Below are 22382 nucleotides of genomic sequence, written 5' to 3' on the forward strand. Positions count from 1 at the left end.
TACGGTGGAGCCGTGCGGGGCCGTGGTGGGGGCGTCGTGTGCGCCTGACCCGGACTGCATTTTCATTTATTTAATTTTATTTCTGTTAATGTGGCCAGGGCTGTGCGCTGTGGAGCATGGACCGGCGGGGGAGGTCAGGTTAAAAATACGCAGCATATGAGGAAATGCACACGAAATTATGAAAAATTAATTTTGAAATCGTTAATTGAGTGTTTATTGCGACGGGACGCACTGAGCGCAAAACTGAATTGCGAATATGAATATGCGAATAATGCGAATAAATGTGAGAGCACATTAAATGTGCGCAAGATTTATGTGCAGAGGCCAAATTGCATATGCAAACGTTGCATGCCACAAATAATAATGTCATATAAATAAACACCCGAAATATATACTACGATGCATACGTATATACGTCATAAAAGAACAACAACAAATCTGGGTAAAAGCACTTCAATTGCAATTCAAATGCGAACGCGGCGAATGTCAGTCAAAGTCGGCAACAATTTGCATACGAACTTAAATCATTTTGTCGAGGCTCGAATTTAGCTGTGTGTTAGTGGCTGAGTGTGTGTGCCTAGATATGTGTGTGCACAACAAGACCAAACAATATTTCTCACATAAATTCACACTTTAACCAATTTGCATGCAATCTGCGGGGGTGGAACTACGGCAGGCCAGCCAACGCCACCCTCCAGCCACAGGCAACCCCCTTATCCAATTGCGATGACTGCGCTGCGCAGACAGCGCCGCAGTGCAACGCCCCCAGCTAGGCAGCCATGCAACCAGCCAGCCAGCCATCCAGCCAGCCGGCCTGAATGAGTGGGGGGAGGGGAGTGGATGGTGGTGCTGTCGGGTGGTTTTTTGTTTCAGCTGCATTCACTGCGAACTTTTGCATATTTAAGCGATGCCTGCAAAGTGCACGAGTGAGTGAATGAGTTTGAATGAACTCGCCATGACCATATCCAAGAGCTGCATCACCCCCGGCACGGCCCCGCTGCCCACTCACCAACGACAAGCGAATACATTTCAACGCAACGGTAGAAGAAAGGGCCACCGAAATGAGAAACAAATGAACAATTCGAATACAATATACGAGTGATACGAGTCCGGGAATGGATGCAGAGCCTACCACAGCGCACAGTGGGCAAGAAATTCAACAATGGATCAGTTAAAAATATTTGTTATACCCTTAATAACAGGAGTAATAATAATATAATTTTTTTGAATCCGTGAAATATTGGATATATTAGTAGGGAAAAAATAATTACATTTTTGTTAAATAAAATACAAAATAAATCATAACAGTGATATTAAGAAAATATAATATATAAAATATTTTAGTTTTGTGCTGCTAAGATATGCTAATCATATGTGTTTACTCGATTAAATCCTCTTCTAAACTTGCCCTTTAACTCTTGTAGACGATAAGATTTATGATTATTTCTCCTTCTACTTTATAATTACTTGTGTACATAATTATAAAATTTTAATTACTTAAATATGTATGTATATCATATTATATATTAATGGGTCTATTTAATTTATACTAATTATGCTAGCAAGATTAATTCTTTACATTAAATTTATACATCTTTAATTCCAATCTTGCTCCACTGTGCACGCCTGCATTTGGTTTGCATTTGCCAATGCTAGCGAATTCTCAACAAGCCCCTTTTTCGGCTTTAATGCCATTTCCATTTCACTGGGCCTAACTATCATTTGACCAACTGTGCGAGCTAGCAAATACGCTCCGCCGCTTGTAGCGCTCTTTGTGCCACCCCTAAGGAGTCGAAGCAGCGAAACGTCTAGTAACGGACTTAAATCAAAAGGTGACTAAATGAGAATTTCCTTTTTAAATTAATAAACTCGCCCCTGCGCCGTAGGGGCTCGGACGCTCGGGCTTGTTCTTGGACTTGGCCGGGCTTACGCTCCCGGGGCGCTCAAACTTAACCGTTAACTGCACTCATAAATTTTGCACCAAACTTTCTGACGTGCTGCACTTTTTTATGGCCCGTAAAGTTAGCCTTTCAGAAGAAAAAAAAAAAAAAAAACAAGATTTTCACTGTGTGCTGAATCAAAGCTCAAATGAATTTAACCGCATTGTTTTAGCCGATTTTATAGCCTAACTTACCAATAATTGTATTGAAAACTGTGCTAATTGCCAGCACTTACCTGCAATGATAAAGAAATTTTATTAATTAATTTTACTATAATAAATATTAAAGGGCATACAAAACTAAATTACAGACAGAATCTAAATTAAATGGAAATAGTGCTTCAATATGATTCAAACTTTAGGTGAATATACCTTGGGATCGAAAACATAATCGACTTAGCGTTTAATTCTCGTGAAAGGAACACGACTCTGAGACATATTACGGAGAGCGAATGATTCGTTTGCTGTCCTCACATTTGCAGCCCTTACGCTCGGTTAGACAGTTCAACTCCCCTGAAGTCAGTTGGTTAGATTGTGCGCCAGGATATGGATACGGGTTAGCATTGCGACAACAGCGCGGGCTCTGAGCCGCACATTGCAGCTGATAAACATCGCCCCTCAGCTGAGGCCTGAGGCGATGGCGGAGACGGAGACGGAAAGGGAGACGGGAGTGGATGGTTGGGCGCACTGCTGGCATGCTTGCTGGAATGCTGGCAGGCAGCACATGTCCTGCCAAGTGTTTTAATTATAAAAATGAGATATCGCAGACATACTCCTTCTCGAGGGGGCGCTGTGTAGCTCGCTCGAGCGACTAGTTTCAATGCAAAACTATGCGAAACGCGTGGCAGTTGCGCTTCGGCTGTTTGCCTCTCGGCAATGGCAGGAAGCGAGACTCTCTCCCTTTGCTTCTCTCTCTCTTTTTTCGCTCTCTGTATGCTTGCTGGCAAGGCCTTGGCTTTATCAGCAAATGTGCCGGGCCTTATCAACGACGAGGCGAAGACTGCGGCAGGCAATTTAAATGTGGCAGACGAGCGCTCGTCAACAGCAACAACAACACTTGCAAGGAGCAAAGGATCAAGGGGGTGCACGAGCAGCAGAAGTAGCAGCGCCAGCCTGGCCGCCTTGAGTCCTGTCGATATCCAACGCCAGCTAGTTCCATTTGGCATTTATTCATTCATGCGTTGCACATTCGCATTCGCTCCGATAAAACGGGACAGATAAGTCAGACCCGAGGATGTGGCAGAGTCTCAAATATCTGATTCAGCGGCGCCCCTAAACACTTCGCTGGCCAAAACGCAGCCAAAGCAACCAAAACAACCAACCCAATCAGCTAGCCAGCCAGCCAGCCAACCGCTCTGCTTATTTATTGGACTCATGTCTCTTGTCTTGTCGTTTCAGTGCCGAAGCTATTCCAGAGCGGGGGGTAGGCTGTGCTATGAGCATCATCTGCTCTGCTGCGTTAGGAAAAGAATAAGACTAATTGGATATTCCACATATACATATATTTAGTTTTTCTCATTAATTCCGTCTAACTCTAGCTAAGACTCCACTTTAATGTCTATTAGAATTGCTTGATATAAATAAAATTTCATTTAATTAAGTAACTGTATAAGAACTATAGAGAAAGAAAATCAAATTAATATTAATTTAAAATGAATTGAGCTGTCAATGGACAGAGAGCTGCCTCAGGATCAACATGAAAATGGAAATTGCGTTGCCTTGCTCCAAATCACATACTATATATATTCATCTAGCCCTTATCACCTGGCTCTAATCTAAAACGCAAATGTTCTTGATGAAATTAATAGAGTTCTTAGCTTTTGCCCGCATTTGAATAAATGCCGAAAATCACACAAAAGGCCAAAGAGCAGGACTAGCTTGGCAGGAGCAGCTAGCAGGAGCAGCAGCAGGAGCCGGCCGACTGACTGAAGAAACAACTCGGCAAAGCCATCCAGCAAACGTGGCCAAACGGAAGCCATAAATGAAATTAAAACAAAAGAGTGTGGGTCCGAATGCCAGCGACATTTCTCTGAGGACCAAAATTAGGGTCACTGGGTGTGTTTGTTTTTTGGGCCATACAAGGGTTCAGGCGCGGTGGGGTGGGGCCGTTGGTGAGCCATTGCGTAACACAAAAACCCGCTAACACACAGTCGAAAAGAAACCGGGCGATTTCTCTAGCTGCGACAATAGACAACGCAACGGCAAATAACCAGCCGAAAATGTTTCCAAGTAGAAAATTCTATGCTTTTCTTTCTCTTCATGCTTTTCCATTTTCCACCATTTTCGTTTTGAATGCGGCGCCCATTTTTTCCCTTCTACTTTTCTTTTTTTTTTTTACTGCTGCTGCTGCTGTGCTGACCAGAAAAGTTGGAAAATCAACTTTGGTTTTCTATTTTCTCTATTTGTTGTTGTTGCTTTTTGTCTGCACAGCAAGCGATTTGGTTGTTTGTTGTTGTTGCTGTTTGGTTATTTTCATTGTTGTTTCTTTTATGTTTTTTGTTTTATTTAATTTTTGTTTTTCTTGCTGGTTTTTATTTTTTGTTGCTGCCGCCCGCTGTTTTCCCCCATTTTTTATATTACCACGCCATTTATCATTTCCTTTGCCAAACACTAGCACATATCTGCCATCTCTCTCTCTCTCTCTCTCTCTACTGTATACATTCATATATATATATATAAGATATATACTCTTTGGCCAGGTATATGTGTATGTTGAAGGCAATTTTCACGCAGCTTTAATTTAATTTATTAAAACTTTCGGCGTCAGCTGCGATTTTTGGGCGAGGTGCGTGCCAGCCACACCCCCCGCCTAAATGTCAATTCTAGCTACCTAGCCTAACCCAGTGCGCGTTCCACAACCCCTTGATTCGTAGTCCTATGGAATTTGGCTTCAGTTGCCGCTTAACATGAAAATGTTGCCTCCTTTTTGGCTGCGTTTTGTTTTCGTGTTCAGTTTACCTCGTTCTTGACATTTCCTGGGCAGGCTCTGGCTCTGGCACTGGCTCAGGCTCTGGCTCTGGCTCTGACTGTGGATGTGGCGCCTCCCCGGAGCTGGAGCCGTTGCTGTAGCTGGGGGTCTGCGTGTTTGCATTTGACACATTTAATTCCAGCCCGCACTCCCGCCCGACGCTGGCATGATTTATTAATTACGAACTCAAACATGAAACGAACTTGAGTTCTTAATTTCGACCTTAAAGCTCAACTGGATTTTTTAGTAGCTGCCTTGACTGCGGCATGGGCATGTTTAGGCGGCTTTATATATGAGAATGAGATTTTATTCATTTAAAAAAAAGTAAAAAAAAAAATTAAAAAAAAAAACAGTTCCTATTTAACAACAAGAAGTTTATATACAGAAATAAATATTGTAATTCAAGTTCCTTTGTCCATCAGATGATAGAAAATATATCTTTCAGATCATTTAAAAGTTTACACCAAGCACATTTTTGTATTATTTAATTTTTTTGATTTGATTTAGTTGATTAGATTTATATGCAAATATTTAATATGTAAGAAATTAAATATATGTGCATATAATGTTTTTTAAAATTATCTTTATTTAAAAATAAATTTAATTCAATTTGTTCAACTTTTAAATATTTAATTCTCTAAGTCAAACAAATACTGTTTACTTTTCTTTTTTGATAGCTTTTCAATGTTTAACTTCTTTTGTGATTTTAGAGATAAATAAACAATACATCGACATTACATAAAGCCTCGTGGTATTAGTTGTCAACCCCACAACACACGTGTCTGATACTCTGTGGTTTTGTTTTCTAAAGACGCAAGAGACAACAACAATATAGTTAAAAGCCAAAGCCAAAACCAGACGAAGAAGCGTGTTTTATTTTTGAAAATGAAATTTGTAGCAAAACAAGACAAGACGCTGCCAGCTTGTAGCTGGCTAGGAGGAGTCGGTGGGTAGCGGGTAGCGGGAGGTGTGGGGAGGTGGGAGGAGAGTGCAACATAGAAAACAACTTTGGCGCTGAACGGAACGCGCCAAGCGAGATAGATGGATGGCTCGGGTGCCAAGATTTATGGTTGATCAAGAATTTCCCGTACGCTGCACGCGTTTTTCTTTTCACTCTACCAGCCTCGACTCGCCTTGAATTTTGTTTTTGAATTTAGTTTGTTTTGTTGTCTTGTTGTTTTGCTTATTTTTAGATATTTCTTTTCCTTTTCGTTTTCAAGCGCCCAGTGCAATGCACCCACCAGCCCCCCTTTCACACACACACACACACTCACTCATACAGAGAGTCTGAGTCGCATCGAATCTGGCCGATGGCGCGTCTTGCAGCAAGTGAGAAGAAGAAAAATGTCTCTTGGGTGTATTCATAACATGCCACAGCCATAAATATGCTTTCTACGAGACATCCGACATCTGTAGCTGCGTCTGCGTCTGCGTCTGCGTCTGCGGCTACGCAGCCAATCGCACGTTCAGCGCCTCAAACTGGGCGTGCTGCAACTGTTCCTTGACGAATTGGACGGATGCAGAGCGTCCGTCGTTGATGACTGCAAACACACACGCACACCTAGGGTGACGCGTTTGTGTGTGTGTGTGCGTATGCCAATCTTCACTGCCTGCGCCCAACTGCTTAATTGAGAAACTAGTTTCACATCACCGAAGATGTCTAGAGGCTTGGCATATTCAGTGCTCGCAATCACAGTCTCCATTGCCGCACAGTGGGGCAAGTAAAGAACGCTGGAGACATTTGAAAACTTGTTCCCGGTTAATATATATTAACGATCTTACATTATATATGTATATATTAGGCATTGATGACGATATTTTGGAATTTGATGTCACATGATATCAGCCCATATATAAATGCTATTCTCATCGCTGCTGAGACTAAGATCGTTTGTCTTACTCAAGCGAAATATCAAACTGGAGGTAAATATACAGAAATTCAATTTTGAAAATTACTTCACTCCAGGGGATTGTAAATCATGTGGACACAAACAGAGACTCTTAGGAGCAGTGATAAAGGCTCCAGTTTCTACGTTTCAACTGCGGCTTATCTCAAATGCCGCAGAGTCAGGAATTTTAAGTGTAGACTTTGGCCCCGTCCAACCATTGTGCACTTGATTCGTAAGGTCCGCTGGCTGCTTGTCGCAGGAAGTGTTAAGCGGAATGTTTTAATAGCCAGCCCAGCACAAGGCACGCTCTCCTGCTTTGCCTTCGCTTTGTTTTTTCTTACATTTTTTTATGCAAATTACAAGAGGCTGCGCTAATAACATGTTCCTCAGCATATCCGAGAGATAAAACATTTTAATTTTCAAGTGCGAAGCGGGCCGCAAACGGGTTTCATCGTTGCGAGCTGGGCTTGGGGTTGAGGATGAGGATGAGGATGAGGATGGGTTTGGTGTTGGGGCCACGTTCTTGGCAATGTCTCAATTGCAATTGCATTGCCCGTGAGACTGCATGGGCCACCTACTCGTGCGGCAGAGCATACCCCGCGTGCACTTATTGAGAGTGAGATCATAAAAATGCAAATAAATAAAATTGAAATTAAAAGTTGTTCGGCGACGCGTACACCGAAAATACACGAAAGGTGATAAATCAGGTGACAGAAATTAATTGAGTTATTCAGCATTGGATGCGTACACTGTATGTGTGTGTGAGTGTGTGAGTGTGTGTGTGTGTGTAGATACATGTGTGTGTGCTTGTCGTCGCTGTTGTTATTGGGTGTTGCTGGCAAGCCGATATCGATATCGAGGCTCAAGCGTTGTCATCCGGCCTCACACTTGAGCTTCATCTGGCCCAGGGCGCGCCTCAAAGCGAAGACGACGACAAAGTCTTTGGCCCCATACCTGTCTCTCTCACTCCCTCTTTAACTCTCCCTCTCTCGTGCTCTGTGGCCCATGCTGTCGTCCTCTGGTTCATTTCTCGCTTGTCTCTTGCTGATTTTGGATTAATTTGTTCTGCAGTCAAGTAAATCCCCAATCGCAATCCCAGCCCCTATATATGCCCTGATGTGCTGCAGTTTTTGGGTCCACGGCATTTCTCGACTGTTGCGTCACAGAAGGCAAAGCGGAAAATAACGAAAACAAAAAAAGGGAAAAGTAAAGTAAAAAACGAGGCACAAGTCACCTACCTGGCAGAGGGCTGGCATCAGGTTTTGCCTGGCCAATGCAGCAGCGGCAGCAAGCGGAATGATATATGAAGTATCTCATGGTATGACATTAACAGCACACACGAACATGTAGTTTTGTTATTTATTGAGTTTTCAGATATTTTGAAGGCATTAACATTGAAACAAATTATTATGATTACAAGATTTATTGCCAGCTTGCTAGCGAAACATACAAATAATCGCAGCGAAAGAGAGCACCGCAGAGACTCTTTGGGAGTGAGAGAGAGATGGCAAGAGAGAGAGAGAGAGAGGGGAGAACAGGTGGAACAAGTGCGACAAGCCAAAATATCGCATATCTCATTTGAATGCCCCAAAGTGAAATACAGCACAGTCCGGAGTCCCCTCCCCTGTCCATTGTCCACTGGCCCATCCGAGTTGCCTTCCCTTTCTTTTCACACATTTATATTGTCATCTCACTCACGCACAATTTACCGTTTTACAATTTGATTGATTACGAAATCTTTGCAGCTCATTTCAATGGCGCATGTTCATTTGATCACGTCGAGTGTTGACATGTTTCATTTCTGTGTTGGGAAACTTGCGTCCCTGAATACATAAAACTTTGCCCACTAATGCATTAAACAATTGAAAAAACAATTACACATAAGTAGAATGTAATTTTAAATTGAAATTTAATATAATAACAATTGTAAAATATAATTATAATATTAAAGAAATGTTTAATTCATAACCTCTTTCATATAGATATCTACAAGTTTTTGTTCATTTAAATTATTTTAATTATATATATAATTAGCTGTCTGCCTTTGAATCTAAATTATACTATACACAATTAATTCGATCAGCTGGAGCTGAAGTGGAACGCAGAGTTAGGCCATATGGCTCCATTCGTTCTCGAAGGTCAAGGGGCATGCATATGCCAATAGGATTTATCACTACATAAATAAGAATGTGTCTATGATTGACACATCCTCAACTGTACAAAGGATCAAGACATAAGATAACATTTGGTATGGAAACATTTTGTTTTACACTGTAAGCATCGATCCTAACATATAGGGACGCCCAAAATATTATTGAAAAAAATTTATAAAAATATTCTCTGAAAAAATGTTACATTAAAATATACATTTCCAATAGCTGGATAAAATCCAATGAAATATTATTACTAATTAATCTGATAATTTAGATATACGAATCTATGTTAACAAAATTCATTTAAGAGTTGTAAAATGCAATGCATATAACTATATCTCTATCATATTTGTCGCTCACGCACTGTCGACTGCAGAACTGAATAAGAGCAAACAAGTATTTAGTTATCTTGGCATTGCATAGATGATTTAGATGAGTGCAGATACGAGCCGCTGAGTAGGCAGAGCGCCCAGTGGGCCCAGAGACCCAAAGAACGCCGTCTGCATATGCCCGTTTTATTGCCTTATTACCATTGATAATCTCTGGACGGTGGCCAGCGATTTGTAGTGCCGCCCAGTGTCCGGCTCCCTGACCCCCACGCATCGAAGACGTGACGCAGCGGCGACACATTTGACCAATTGGCGACTCGCAATTGGCAATTTGCAATTGCCGATCGTCGATTGCATAATTGTGGCCGACTGACTGGCTGACTGGCTGAACGCTGGCTAGTTGGAATGCACAGCAGCAGGCGGTGTTTTCTTTTTTATTGCGGATGCATTGGGCAGACGATGTGCAGCGGTCGATAAGTCTGTGGGCCATTCTATCGGGAGCCCTTGCCGGTGTCTAATCAGAGTTTATTGATTCAAACGACAGCCGGGTTACAGATCCCGGTACCAGCTCCAGCACCAGCCAACACCTGTCGCAAGTCGCCTGTGACGGGGCTCTGAGTACTTCGAGTGAAATGACGTTTGGGTGCCAATGTCTTTTTTGTGTCTGTGTCTGGTTCTGGGTCTGAGTCTGGTCTGAGCGCCAGTGCCTCACGTTGTGGACACGGACTTTATAATTGCCGCCAGTTGACGCACGTCGCACGTGAAGCTACGTGCCACTGGCTGCATAGCTTAACCAGCGCTTGCCACCTTCATCATTCAACTCATGCTGATGTTGTTGTTGTTGTTGCTGTTATTGTTGCTTTTACTTGGAAGCAAAATTTTATCGCACTTTTATAGCCGCGATGGCTCCTCATAATTTTACAGCTTTTTTTATTGGTTTGTAGCCAAAATGTCTTTGGTTTAACTATATGGTTGTAGTTGTTGTTGTTGTTTGCCTGTTTGTTGTTGTACCTAGGGCCACTTTGACTAATTGCAGTGCAGTTGCGACTCGGAGTGTCTGGAAGTTGTTGTTGCCGCTGTCGCTGTCGCTGTTGCTGTTGCTGTTGCTGTTGCGCCTGTCAGTCAGCCTGTCCGACAATTTGTCATCTTCTCTGTCAAGTCACAAAATGGAAGACTCTACACGTTATGTACACATACATATATAAGAATATATATACACACATATATATATATATATATATATATATATATATATATATATATATATATATTCATTTATATGTAAGTGCACACACACAAGTGTCTAGCCATAAGAACGTAACTTTAATAGATTTTCATTGAAATGACTGAGGCCAGTTTATAGAGTTCGCGTTCGTACAGTTCGCTGACCATCGTTTATCACTTCCTTAGACAATTTACATGCAAATTGAGCAAATGTTTACTGAGTGGGCTTACGACGATTCGGGAGTAGTACAAGGTGAATAGTTAATAGTTGTCATTGTATTGCTGTGAACAAAGGATAAGCTGTGGATTTTTAATTTAATTGCTTAATTGTTTTGCAAGATTTAGAAGCAGCTGAAGAATTTTAGTTTGCCTGAAGACTTTTTATGAGTTTCACGCTTAACAAATTTCAACTCGCCGTCAGCTGACATTAATTTGATTTAAGACAAAATAAAGAAATTTAATATCTTATCTATTCTCTAATCAAAACTATGTTTTCAAAATGTTTCCAGATATTTAAGTTACATTAGTTCTTATAATATTAAGATACCGACATAAAATTAAAAAATTCAATAATTATGTATATAAGATTGTAATTGATTTAATTATTATTTAATACTCAAAGAATACTTTGATTATATAATCATAAATTATTACTATTATATAGTTTAATGTAATATATATTATTCATATTATTATTATATTATATAACTTTTATTATTATATATTTTGATTGCCATTTTCAATTACTTGCAGATAATATCATCTACAATCTCATGAGATATGGCTTCGTGCTTATGGCTCCACACATAATAATACTCCCATATGTACTCAGTAGATTCGCTCACTTCATATAAATATTTCGCAAGTTTTATTTCGTATGCTGCGCACCTCTTTAGCACATCGTGAACTAGCGGCACATGCAGACGGCTCAGCCAACCCTTAAGCGCAACTCCAACCCCGTGCTAAGGCGGCATGCTCTTCGCCTGCCCTTGCCGTCCCTGCCGTCCCTGGCAACCACCCGCCAGGGGCAGCCATCGGATTTCGTTTGTCTGGCGCATAAAGCTTTCGACTCGAAGGAAACCAATTTGTTCAGCCGTTTGATTTAAACGGTTTTATGGCCGCCCTGTTGTTTTCACTCTCTCAGTGCCGCTGACGCGCCCTTAAGTATGCCACTCGACAGCCGCATCGCCCCCAGCCCAATATCCTGGCAGAGTGGCAAATTTGCAGCATATGCACAAAAAGGGAACAGGACGAAAACGAAAGGACGACAGGGCGACAGGACGACAGGACGACAGTTTCGCAAGACATTTGGTCAAATTCAAATTCATTTGCGGGGGCCGCAATGTCAGTGGCCCGGCCATGTGTGCCAGAGCCTTAGCCCTCTGCACCACCAGCCCAGACATGGCCCACAAAAAGGGGGCGTGAGTGTGTGTGTGTGTGGACGCAATGTGGTGCAAATGGCAGCCGTAACGGTTTAATCTGTTTTAAATTATTTTTGGGAATTTGCAGAGCCCAAACAATGGGCAAACGTCGTCGCTAATCTGGACGCGCGATGCTTTAAGCAGATGAGCAGGGGGAAGTGGAAGTGGAAAGGGGGACGGGGGAGGGAGATAGTTGCCGAGTCAACTCGAATATTTCGGTTGCGAATTCAAAGTGGATTCCCAGTTGGGCTGCCTTCATGCATCCGCATCTTTTTGGCTTTCATATTTCTCTCTTCGGTTATTTTTTTCCATATATATAAAGATATTTTTTTTTGTGTGCCGCTGCCCTTATAATCCGCACAACAACAAGCACTAACGCCATCCCGCTCTCACACTCTAACTGAGTGCTGGCCCGGGCCCGGGATGCCGCGTTGCCTGGCAACGCTTGGCATCAAGATTAATTTTAGACGAAAAAAGGAAAGAAATAAGTCAAAATGATTAATGGGCCTTAATTTTTGTTCATCGTCGAAGTAGACACAGCCCTGCGCTGCTGCTGCTGCTGCTGCTGCCTCTTGCTCACTGTGTGAGTGTGTGTGTATGTAGATTGCCCTGCCCCTCATATGAGTGTGTGCATTAGTATTGGGTTTCTGTGTGTGTCTCACCCGCAAGTTTCGATTTACCGAAATTCTTTCACCATCTTTGCTCTGCTTAATCATCTCCTTTGCTCGCCCTCTCTCGCTCTAGCACCCACACGAGCATACCTCATCCTCCATTGACTACAATCAATGGCCGCTCTTTATGCCACTTGACATGGGATTGTCACTTGCGCTCTTTGCGCTCGACTTTATAGAAAAAGAAAAGGACCTGACACCATAAGATTAAAAAAAACTTGTCCCAAAAGAGGACCGTCATATAAGAAAAGAAATATTTTTTTTATTAAGTGTGTTTATATAAAACCAATAAACGTATCATACAAACGAAATATACTTTTGAAAATTAAATAAAATTAATATAAACATAAAAAAAGGCAAAACTATGATTATGCTCATGTTAAGTTATTCATTTTAGTTTAAAACTTGAATAAATTATCTAATAAATTATTTATTTCAAAACTATTTAAATAAATTAATAAGTATAAAATGCTAATTTAGCTGATAATTAATGATTAATGCCCTTTAAATATGAATAGAAAATAGAAAAAGAATCTCCATTTGTTTTGATTACTTATTTTTGGTAATAAAAGAAACTAACGATTAATACTTCAATAGACAGATTACAAAATATATTGAATAGAACATTATGTTACTTGTCATTCATGCTAGTTATTAATTATAACAAGCAACTATAGCAGGAGCTGAATGACGCATACAAAATCGAAGTGACATCCATATAAGATATATAAATTAATTCTCAAATTTATAAAATATGTACTGCTCACAATAAATTATAAGTAGAATATTCAATACAATAATTGATGAGACAATACAATAATTGATGAACAAAAATTAGTCCAATCCCATTAACTGTACAAGCTTTTCTACATGTCCACTTGACGTGCTTGTCTGTAAAGCATTTGAATGCTGCCTGCTTCCTCTTTTACACCACTCAAAACGTCAATTCCACACAGAGTAAAAACTGTCCTAATTTCATATCGCATTCCTAGCCAAACAGAAATCAGAAATCAGTATCAAGTGACAGATTTGAAGCAATTTTGATGGCCAACTCTTCTCTTTTCATTCGTTTTTCGTGTTTTCCCTATTCCTCGCGCGAGGTTTTTGCCTTTCGGAGGGGGATTTGGCAAAGAAAATCAGATCACAAACTGAACTCGTTGCGGTGGTTGGAGCTTGACGTTGACACGATTTCTCATATTCCGGTTAACTCTTTCCTAAGATTTTTGTGCCTTTTTAATTGTGAAATTTCCACGAAATGCGCATCGCGAGCTTTGAGTTTTGGACCCGGTTCGTGTTTTTGGGGCTGACACGATTCCGCCAGGCAGACGAAGCGCTGATGACGACGACGACGACGACGTGGCCAGAGCTGAGTATTGTGGGTTCAGGTCCAAGTACGGGTTCGATTCGGGTCCCGGGGCCGGGGCCGGTGCCGGGGTCTGCGCGGGTTAGTGAGCAATTCGAGAGCCGCATTTGTGTCATTCTGCGACAACTTTGACATGTGTGACATTATTTTTTTTCTTCTTTTTTTCTTTTTGTTATTTTTTTTTTTTCTTTTTTTTTCTTTTTGTTATTTGTTTTTTTGCTGCTTGAGTTTTGCCAGCCGACATTTTCGTGTAGTTCGTCCGACTCGGGCTTAGAGCAACGGCAAACAAAACGAATTATTTCCATGTTTTTGTATGCGAAACTCACACAAAAAAGCGCCAACTGCCCGTGGCTGGTAAGTTAGATACAGATACATATGCGAGATACAGATACGGCCGCAGATATGTCGACATCTACATATGTATGTGTATGCTTATGTACACATACGAGACCTCGTCGCTTGGCCTTTGCCTCTTGTTATTGTAGTTGTTGGTTTTTCCTTTATATTTTGCAAATTTTGCCGCCCAGCTCCTGCGCTTGCCTTATTTTTTGTAGTTGTTCGGACTTTTCTTGACTCAGTTTTGTTAAATTTGCTGTCTTTTTTATTTGTAGCTCACGCTGCTTGAACAGTGCGTTTTTTTGTTGCCGGTGAGCGGCGACTGCGTTTGAAATTCGTCGGAACTGCTCACGTTGCCGAAACTGGCCCAAATGCTCTCAAATGTAGAGCGTAAATAATTGAGTAACAAAGGAAAAGTCCAGAATATTTCCATATTGATATTCATATTTGTCATTGTTTGGACATCTTCCGCTACCGTTGCGACGGCCCAACGCCCGCGCCTTCCAGGAACTCCCGCAGTTCCCGCATTTCCCGCTGCCCGCTGCTGCTGCAGTATGCAAATGTTATGCAACATATGTCGTCATCGAGGCGACGTCAGTCGGAGCGCTGCGAATCCCTCAACTTCCTGCCGCTCGCAATTGAGACAATTGCAATGCAGCTCAGAACAACTGAGCCGAGTTGTTGTATTAGCCGCCTGCGAAGTTCTGTGTGCCTCTTGCAGCGCAAACGGAGATTTATGTGGATTTTTTATGAGTTATTGACTTCTTCACACAGATAAATCACAAATTTTCTCCATTGTGATGTGTTTGTGAAAATATTAGAAGTGAATGTGATTTATGGCGCGACGACTCAGTCCAACACACACACACTCACTCTGTCTCACCCGCACACAAACACACACACACACACGTATGCAGCACAATTCTCATGGTTTTGTAATTGAAGTCCCGAAAAAAAACGTTGAAAAAAGCAAGGAACAAAAGACAAACCCAGTTGTAAGTGACAAAACAGAAGTGGTGTAGAAAGAGTAAAAAGCAGTGATAGGGATAAACTTTTAAGTTTAGTTTAAGAATGGAGAACATTTAAAGAAATATATAGCATTTCAGAAAATTAAAAAAGTAAAAGAACAAACTTATGTAGTTATGTAAATGCATTTGTTTAATCAAGGTTTTACCACTCTAGGTATAAGAAAAAATTCAAAAGTTAGTTAAAAATTAAATAAAAAATAATATATAAAAGATTCAAATAAAAATTTGATGAGAAACAAGAAATAAATAAAATTCCAAAAATATTTTGATTTATAATTTATTAAAAAATCTCAGTGAAAAGCATTAAAGATGAGATTGAGAAAACAAATGATCCAATTCAAAATTGAAGCCAATTTGTATAAGTAAAAAAACAATTTAATTTCATTAAAAAAATAATACTTAATATATTATATTTATAAAAAACTTTTCCAATTCAATTTCTCTTTGTTCATTATATATATATATATAAATTTTTTTTTTTACTTTCAAAGTATATATTGGCTTGATATATGAAGTAAATTTAACAATTAGCAATAATTTCTAGAGTTCAAGCTGCACTTAAAACTAGACCGGGAACGATGCCTCTGATGTATTCCAGTTTGCTCAACATTTTTCTTTTTGTTGCTCAATCTTAATCCTTTGCACAATGTAAAGAGCACAGGATTCTAAACAGCATCAATTGATTTATGTGCATATGACACATTGAGCTGCATACAAATGAATTGATTTATTACGAATTTTCGGTTTCAGCTGAAAGTAAAAACACAAATGCATCGCGCTCGGAGCTGATCTTGTTGCTGAGCAAAGCGAACTGCCGCAGATACCAGAAGATAAACAGCAGATAACTATATGTGTGTGCATGTGCGTGTGTGTGTGCGATCCGTGCCCAGGTCGATGCTGGCGATTCAGATCACTTTCAAAACGGCGACAACAATGCGAGCTCATAAATAATAATTTCAGACCGAGAATGAAAAACTAAATACTAAAAAAACACACACACACGGGAAAAGACGAAGAAGAAGACGAAGAGGAAGAGGAAGATGCAGTAGAAGGAGCGCTGCATGGCCAACTGTAAAAACAGGTAACCTTCAAACACACACACAATGGACGCAGACTAAGACCGAAGACGAAGTCAAGCCAAAAGTCATGTCCGCTCAGCCCGGCAAGGGGCAGGGCCAGCGGCAGAGTCAGCGGCAGAGCCAGCGGCTGCGGAGCGGTTCAAAGTCAAATGTTGTGGCCCGCAGATGCATTTGCCGAGATACGCGCACCAAATTGCCACTGCGAAGGACGCATATTAATTTTTATGGCCGTTGCAAATGACTATTGCATAACCTGAGAGTCAACTGACGAGAGTGCCGAGTGCGACCTTCAGCCAGGTGACTTCCTAATGGCTAATCATATTTCGGAAAATTCTTTATGGCCTTTTGTGACATGTGCAGCGGCGGGCCAAGCAGCTACGGCAAGTGACAAAAAGGTAAAATATGAAAAATCCCGCAGCAGGTTTTCACTTTCGTTCGGGCTGCCCGTTTGTTGTTGCAATTTCAAGGACATTTTGCGTTTAAAAAAAACGGATGTTTTTTTTGAGTCTAAAAAGGTGCTCGATCAGGTAAGTTTTGCCAAAAAAAATGAATAGAATAAATAAAAATTCTGTGCATTTTCACAGCACACTTTCTCGCACTCTTTCACTCGGGCTCGCTGCGTTTCTTTTTGCATTCTCTTCTCTCATTTTTATTTTTTTCTGAATTTTTTGGTTGCTGTCTTTTTGCGTTCGTTGTCGCGTATCTCTTTGCCATAAATCATTGTCACCCGCTCGGCGCAATGTCACTGCGAGAGCGCCCCGCTGGGCGGCCCCAGCTCTGGCTCTGACTCTGACTCTGACTCTGGCTCGGACTCCGATTCCGATTCCTATATTTCGACTGCAACAGCACAGCTCTCAGTCCGTGCTGGGGCCAACAAGCACAGTTCGAGTGCACTCGCAAAAGGCGCTGAGCTGCAAGCTCCAAAAACCCCCAAAACACACACACACATACACTCGCACTCGCACAGACGGAGTTGGCAAAACAAACTGCAGCCACAGCAAATTGCCACCCAATGCTGAGCAACTGGGGGCTGTTTAGTCTTTGTTTTGCTGCAGCTACATCAAAATCCGCACAGAAATTAAATAGCACAGCAAAAAAGACCACAACAAGTGGCAAAACAAAGGAAAACAAATAAAAATAAAAAAGATGAAAATACAAATACAAATACAGCGCATACTCGTACAATACTGAAAATCCGTTGGCTTAAACAGTTTTCGACTGAGTGGGTGAACAGCTTGAGAACCTTTGGCAGGGCACAGAAAAAAGCGTGAGACAAAGTAAAAAGCGAGACGTGTTTATAAGAACTGCAAAGCCAGAATAGAAACACTTAAGATAGACAAATTGTCGATTAAACTTAAAGTTAAAGGATTAAAAGGTTCAAGGAAGAAAAGTAAAGTATATGTACTTAATACTTTGATAAAACGTAATTATTTAATTGTTGTTAATGTTGTTATAATATCAGATGTATATGTATCTCCGTTTCAAAAGTGTATGATATTATATATGGTTCGAATACTATACAAGAATACTATGTCAACTGGAACATAGAAAAATTAGTTGACATTCCACATATAAACCCGGAATGATTTCATAAAATTATATGATAATCTTTTATCGAATCATATTATAATCTTACGAGACTTTCATAATTTGTATTTTGTCAAAGACATTTCCAAAGATTAATAGATTCCTTTTACTGAATGGAAAATCCATTCAGTAAAAACAATTCCCCCAAGAGAGTTTTCTTAGAAGCAGAAACAACAAAAATAATTAATAGTATTTGATGTAGAATTCTTATCATGAACTCTTTTCGTCATTTTGTGAACTTTAACAAAATACAAATTTAGCAATTTATCAGCAGAAAATACCGTTTTAAGACTAGCTTATTGAATTCGTATATAATCAGTGTGAAATTTGTTTTGTTTTGTTTTTGGCTTACACATTCGAATTTTTTGTTGGGATTTTTTTGTGTGTGGTTTCGTGTGCTTTTTTATTTGTTCATTATTCGTTTGGAGTTTTGCATTTGATTAATTAGTCGATTCGTGTCGCCATTTATCAATGATTTTGAATATAATTTCAATTTCAAATGCACGGCATCTGTTTTAAGTAAACGAGTTTTGCTTTGTTGTTTTGTTTCTCCCAGCTTTTTGTTTCTGAATATACACAGATACATATTTATTAATACATATGTATATATATTTATTTGCTGGTCTGTTTCGTTTGTTATTGTTGTTGTTTAATGTTTAGCTCGGCTTTAGTTTCCTTCTGACGTCCGAGCAGCGGTGATTAATGCGTTTACAAAACAGTTGTCGCCATTTTTATGGCGGGATTATTAAATATATAAATCATGTCTCAATGTGTGAATTTGATTAAAATGTGAACACATTCGATTATGCCGAGCGAATGAGGGAGAAAACTATTACTCATTTGACCATATACGAATTGGGCATATTGAAATAAAGATAACGAAATTGTTTAATGAGAATGCAATGACTATGCGTAATTAAATAACATGAATCGATTAAAAGAATTCTGAACGCATATATGTACAAAGAAATTCGAGGAAAATAGAATATAAATATTTATATAATTTTATATACAGTTAAAGAAAATAAGTAGGTTATATTTTCATATTGGCAGACTTGAAATTATTACAGGAGGAATTTACTGATGTTTGCAATAGACAATATCTATATCTAATTCAGTATATATTTAATTATTTATATACAGATTTCCGATCAAGCTTTTCCATTCAAAATAATAGTTATCCTGACCAATTGACAGTATTTATCAAAGTATTCATCTATCAAGCCGACTGTAACTAGGGCGACAATTGGAAGTGCATCAATGTAACTGTGTGATGCCCACTGTCCGTCAGTCCGTCCTGTCCGAGTCATAAATCATGAACTTTTTGCCAGGCAAACAAACACAAAGAGCAGATCGAGCAATCGTAGTTGAGTTTATGATTTTGTCAGCTGTGAAACATTTCCGGCTGATTAAATCGATAAATTATGAGCAAATAATATCATTGCTGATGGCAAAAATTGTTAAAAACAAACTGAGCTCCATTTGTTTATGGAGAACAAGTGCGCGAACAACAAATAAATAAAGAGAAGCTCGCAGGTTCATTAAGGGCTTTCATTGAGCAGAAAACCAACAACGAATCAAACAAATATTTTGTGTTATTTATATAAAATAAAAACAATAATTGAACTTTCAAAATGAAATAAATCTCAGCGCAAGTGCAATGAGCGCGAGAGGGAAACAGAGCGAGCGAGACAGAGGTTTAATTGAGAGCGACGGAAAGAGAGCGAGAAAGAGTGAGAGGGAGAAGGTTGCAGTGCAGACAAAGAGTGCGACAAATATGCAGGAGGCAGACAACTAGGACATTCGAAACAACAACAACGACAACAACAATGCGCCGCAACAATGGCCGCATAAATTTTCTATGCACAGGCAGTTTGTCTATGTGTGTGTGTGTGTGTGTGAGTGAGTGTGTGCACTCACACTCCGCAATGGCTGCCGCATGCGGAAGTGAAACTATGTTGCCCAGGATATGTGCAATAATTCAAAACGATTCCAAGTTCAAAGCGACCATTACTCCTAGCTAGCTTCTGATTCAGACTCCAGAATCTATCTCTCTGGCCAGTGCGGCTCCTGCACAGTGGACACTCGAAAGTGGACATAGTTACTAGCTGGCCAAATTTATGCAAATGTCTAATAAGCCTGTCAACAGTTTGCAGTTTGAATGATGGCCAACGAGACGGGGGAGCGCAGCTCATGAGTTATGAAGTGTTGACTGAGTGTTGCCGCAAAAAGCGGCAACTGCAAATCGTATTGCAACTCACCGTCTAAATCCAAATTTGACTGCGCAAATCCTTGATCCTTATGGCTGGCTTACGAATTCAACTTGCAGTTGTGCACGTGCTCAGAAACTTTTTACACCGAAAACTTTTTTTTTGTAGATTTTTGTTTGATTATTTCTTTTTTTCTTTTCTTCTTTTGTGTTTTTATCTGCACTTGCTTTACTTTCTTGAACTTTGTTACTTTGTTTTCTTTTTGGCTGTCTGCTGGGTTTGTATAGATATTGCTTACTTTGGGACTAGAAATGTTAGACGAACTTCACACGCTTTGGCTAGAGCCAAGTCAAGAGGAATATTTAGCGTGAATCACTTGATGTATTTATTTATTTGGTTGGAGTGTGTAACAAGTGTAATGCTAACACTAATTCACTTATTGCACGATTTGATTGCCGAGTTAGACACCTGCCAGACGTTGGAACGGTAGGTGTTTATGGGCTCTTAAGTATCTACGCGGGTCAACATCATAAAAAAGCAGCAGCAGAAGAAGTGTCCGGGGGAAAGAGAGAGAAAGTATGAGAAAACGCGCGCGTTTCTTCTGTCTGCGATTATTGTCTGCGTCTGTGGCTCTGGCTCTGGCTCTGGTTCTGTTTATGGTTCTGGTTGTGGCTGTAGCTGTGTCTGTGGCTGTGGCCAATGTGCGACTGGTGTTGCGGTTCTAATTTTTTACGATTATTGTTATGATAATTTTTATGATTTTAACGATTCTTTTACGAGCTGTCAATTGGCCGCAGCGTAGCGGGCGGGCGTATTGGCGGCGTTGCGACGAGCTGACCACGACGACCGTAAGCGACCGAATAGTTTGGGCAAACAGACCCAAAAGATGCCGCTGCTTCAGCTGCTGCTGGTGGTGCTGCCTCTGCTCTAGCTGCTGCTGCTCCTGCTCAGATGGTGCCCCCCCAGCAATAACAACCAGAGTAACAACTATGACGACGACGACGACGGCGGCGGCAACAACAACAACGACAACGACGGCGGACAACGTGTGGCATACACGGCTTACACTACACACGGGTGCGTTTTTGTATTGTGTGATGTTGATTTCTTTACGACTTCTATCAAACTAAACCCATAAAGCATTCAATTCAAAGCATATACATGTGAAAATCCAAGCGAGAACTCCTTATTAATCCAGAAGCGACGCGCCAGCCGCTGCCGCAGCGCTGCCAACGCCAGCAGCGGCGCACTGCCCCCCAAACAGTATATAAATAATCTTATAAGAAACTCACGCGCCGAGCTCTGAGCAGTGAACAGTGAGCAGCGAGCAGCGAGCAGCGAAAGAGAGAACCGCAGCCGAGCCTCTGCCAACGTTATTTATGCCATACGCTGCCGACGCTGACGCCAGCGTCGACGGTAGCGCTGGCGGCGCCGCTAGCGTCGCCCATAAAGTATCTGCAGTCACTACGAAACGAAAAACAACAAACATGCCAAAAAAAAAAAAAAAGTATCTTCTGCTCGCATTCGGCGCTCTGGAGCTCCTGAGCTGAGCGAATGAGTGAATGAGTGCGAAATTTACGTTTGCGAGAGCTTCCACAGCTTGTGGCACAGCCAGTTGCCAGTTGCCCGCTGCCAGTTGTGTTTGTATCTCACATTCGCACAGCGGCCACTTGCGGCTTTGGCCAGTCTGCGTTGCGACGGCTCCGTGCAGCAAGTTTGCCTCTTAGCTGGGCTGAAGCAGAAAGCCCGATGGAAATGCGAATTTGTGAAACAATTTTGAGTTTTTATTTTGGTACGTTATATTTTATTTTCTATTATTATTGAATAACTTCTAAGTACATATATAAAATAAATTTTATTTATTTTATTTTAATTATTTTTTTTTTCCTGGTAAATATTTAACATTCGTTTTTAAAGAAGATAGATTGGTTATTTCAATCAAATATCTTTTAAGAGATATATGCATTAACATGTTTATATATTTGCAGAAAAAAATTAATGCGGTTGTAAAACCAAATAAATGTTCTGAATTTCGAATATGTAAAACACAATAATAAAAACCAGAATTTTTCCCACTAGTTATATTTAAGATAACTAAAGATTACGTCAAAAGATTGGAACAAGATTATCTATTATTATGAAATATTTTATTATTGAAGAATTGATCGTTTAACATAAGTGGTTT

The 22382-nt window shown here is 40.4% G+C and overlaps 1 protein-coding gene across 3 annotated transcripts in view; it reads right to left on the minus strand.

Annotated features, from left to right (window-relative positions):
* Window positions 1–21342, minus strand: part of Antp (homeotic protein antennapedia) — a 125057-nt gene extending 103715 nt beyond the window's left edge. For all 3 annotated transcript variants that reach the window (XM_018113310.3, XM_018113308.3, XM_018113306.3), the window contains exon 1: window positions 20249–21342. The gene's annotated coding sequence lies outside the window, so the exon portion shown is untranslated. The remainder of the gene's footprint in view (window positions 1–20248) is intronic.
* Between the last annotated feature and the right edge of the window lie 1040 nt (window positions 21343–22382).

Source organism: Drosophila navojoa, chromosome 2 (genome assembly GCF_054131105.1).
Source record: "Drosophila navojoa isolate 15081-1374.11 chromosome 2, UAZ_NAV_1.0, whole genome shotgun sequence".
Taxonomy (NCBI): domain Eukaryota; kingdom Metazoa; phylum Arthropoda; class Insecta; order Diptera; family Drosophilidae; genus Drosophila; species Drosophila navojoa.